This window comes from Rhincodon typus, chromosome 6, assembly GCF_021869965.1.
Source record: "Rhincodon typus isolate 14 chromosome 6, sRhiTyp1.1, whole genome shotgun sequence".
NCBI classification, from domain to species: domain Eukaryota; kingdom Metazoa; phylum Chordata; class Chondrichthyes; order Orectolobiformes; family Rhincodontidae; genus Rhincodon; species Rhincodon typus.
In genome coordinates this window covers 5,241,945-5,245,150 of record NC_063337.1, presented here as the reverse complement: position 1 = coordinate 5,245,150, position 3,206 = coordinate 5,241,945, and the positions used below count along the sequence as shown (strand labels likewise).

The 3,206-nt window shown below is 43.6% G+C and overlaps 1 non-coding gene across 1 annotated transcript; it reads left to right on the top strand.

The window, feature by feature from the left end:
* The first annotated feature begins 908 nt into the window (after window positions 1-908).
* Window positions 909-980, top strand: trnap-agg. Its single transcript has one exon. It is a non-coding gene; the product is annotated as a tRNA-Pro (tRNA).
* The last annotated feature ends 2,226 nt before the right edge of the window (window positions 981-3,206 follow it).

The following is a 3,206-nucleotide window of genomic DNA, read 5'->3' as shown; positions in this document are numbered from 1 at the left end:
CACCTTGTTGTCTCGGATTCTCCAGCATCTGCAGTTCCTACTATCTCAGACACAATAATTAGTCGGTTTACATACTGGGGTGGGTTTGTTCTGTATGTTGGGTGAGGGAGTCGATATGCTACAACGCTCTAGGTGCTGGGATGATCTACATACTGGGATATAGTGGCCTGTATGTTGTGGTGGTCTGAATATTGGGTTGGGCTCTATGCTGGTAAGGTCTACACACATATGTGGTGGAGTGGTCTATCTGTAGGAGTGGTCTAGATGCTGAGGTGATCTACATACTGGGATGTGGTGGTCTGCTTGCTGGGTTGGTTTATATATTGGAGTGGACTGTCTGCTAGCAAGGTTTATGTATTTTGGGATGGTCTATCCGTGGGAGTGATCTATGTGCTGGGGTAGTCAATAAGCTTGGCTAGCCTAAGTATTGGCACTGTTCAAGTGCAGGGGCAGTCTACAGGCTCCAGTAGTCTATATAATGCAACGGTGTATACACTGTGGGCTGGTCTGGGGTGATATATCTACAAGTCAATATGACATTTCAAATTAATTATTTTGTGCTGTCATGCTATTGAGGGAGGTGGGATTAGATGGTGTAAAAAGCGGTGGGATTAGATAGCATACATTTGTAGAGTAAGTTCTAATTTTTATTTGCTCCAGTTTTGGTTTCATTTGACTACTCCCCGTTACGCAGAAAGGGTTAAAGCTTACTTCCTCTGGAGTAATATGCCTTCCTCCTCTTCCGCTCAATTAATTTCCTTCAGAGAGCCACCTCTCTCCCTGCTGCTTTCCCCCCTCCTTATCTCTTTCCATTTTTCCCTTTTTAATTGCATCCTTCAATAATGTACACTCATTCTTTCGCCGTTCACTTGTTCTTTTCAACTGAGGCCTGAGCCTTTTTGCCAGCTGGCTCGTTGGTCTAGGGGTATGATTCTCGCTTAGGGTGCGAGAGGTCCCGGGTTCAAATCCCGGACGAGCCCTTGTTTTCTGGCTTAGCTTTAAGTTTCGTGTCAGTCCATGAACATTAATGTTTAATTTCAGTCTATTGAAGATAAAAATCTACAATTTTATTTGGTAAGGAGTAAACTATTTTTTTAAAAAATACCATCTTGATACTATTTTGTCTAAATAATAAAAGCTAATCTGGGATGTGTAGCGACCTGGAATGTAATGCTAGAATCGTACAGCTGAAGGACTTGGGGGAAGCGGCGAAAATTGGGCATGAGCTGGGCCCGAGAGACTGGGCGCAGACCCGGAACTGGTGCCTCAATACATTGTTGCTGTGCATTGTTAACATTGTTACATTGGCATTGTTACACTGATGTTGTTACATTGTATCCAGGGCAACGCCGGGAGTTCCCAAGCTCCTGTTTCTACCCCAAAGGCTCATCCCTTCATGTATTCCCGTTTGAAGTGATGTGCTTTGAGATGTAGCCCAGCCTTTTGTACTCACTGGCAGTGAGACCTCAAGAGGCAGTTGGCAAAAACAAAAATCATACTAGGTGCGCCGCAGAGGAGCTGGAGTCCCGAAATGAGGACTATTTAGAGGAACGCGTGAAATGCATTAGTGTACAAGGCTAAAAATGGGATTAGAATAGATAGAAATAAACAAAAACAGAAATTGCTGGAGAAATTCAGCAGGTCTTGCAGCATCTGTGCAGAGAAAGTAGCATTAACGTTTCTGGCGACCCTTCTTCATAGCAGTTCTCAAACTCCAAACATTGACGATGTTTCCTCTCCACAGATGCTGCTAGATCTTATGAATTTCGCCAACAATTTCCGTTTCTGTTCATTTAGATTCCAGCATCTGCAGTTCTTTGTTTCAGTTTCAAATAGATGGCTATTTGAGGGCCAGCATGGCCTCAAAGGCCTCTTTCCTTTCTGTAAAAACTCTTATGATTCTCTCTATCCCCTTGGAGCCAGTACCACCATTCAATGGGATCATGCCTGATCCGATTACTCCACATTCCTACCTACCATCCTTTTCACCACCTTGCTTTTTGAGAATCTATTTACCTCTGCTTTAAAAACAGTATGGGGAAATGGTATTGAAGAGGTAATTGGCTGTGATCCAGAATAGTGGGGCAGGTACAACGGACTGAATGGCCTACCCCCTGTTACAATGTTCCCACATTTTCAGCATTTGGTTTGTACTAAATGATAATGTAGTTATGACACTTAAGGACTCAACCCAGCACTGTGTAAATGAGTTTAGGGTTTCCATTTCTACTATATTTATAGGCAATGAGTTCTGGACCCCTACCACTCTCTAGGTGAAAGTGTTTTTCTCCTCATATCCTTTCCAATCAATCACCTTAGTAACAAGCCTCCTAATCACTGACCTCTCTGTGAAAGTCCATAGGCCCTTGCATTCTATCCAGACCCTTCATAATTGTTATTTGATTTGATTTATTACTGTCACGTGTACCAAAGTACAATGAAAAGTGTTGTCTTACATGCATTACAAGCAGATCATACAATACACATGCATTAGGGTAACAGAACAGAGTGCAGGATACAGTATTACAGCTGCCGAGAAGATGCAGATGCAATTAACATTAAAGAGACAAAAACAAAGTTGCTGGAAAAGCCCAGCAGGTCTGGCAGCATCTGTGAAGGAAAAAACAGAGTTAATGTTTCGGGTCCAGTGAGGAAGATGTCTGTTCAAAAGTCTGATAACAGCAGGGAAGAAGCTGTTCTTGAATCTGTTTGTACATGTATACAAACTTTTATATCTTCTGCCCAATGGACGAGGCTAGGAGAGAGTATAACCAGGGTGGGGGTCTTTGAATATGTTGGTTGCTTTCCTGAGGCAGCGGGAAGTATAGACGGAATTAATGGATGGAAGGCTGGCTTACGTGATGGACTGGGCTGTGTTCACAACTCTCTGTACTTTCTTTCAGTCTTGGGAAGAGCAGTTACCTGGCCACACTGAATCATGTACAGTTTTGTGGGAGGCAACTAAAGGGAACAGTTGGGAGTGAAGGGTTTGATGATAGGGATAACAAAGGAGAGAAGGATTAAATATAGAGATAGTAGGAACTGCAGATGCTGGAGAATCTGAGACAACAAGGTGCAGGGCTGGATGAACACAGCAGGCCAAGCAGCATCTGATGAAGGGTCTAGGCCCGAAACGTCAGCCTCTCTGCTCCTATGATCCTGCTTGGCCTGCTGTGTTCATCCAGCCCTGCACCTTGTTGTCTAGG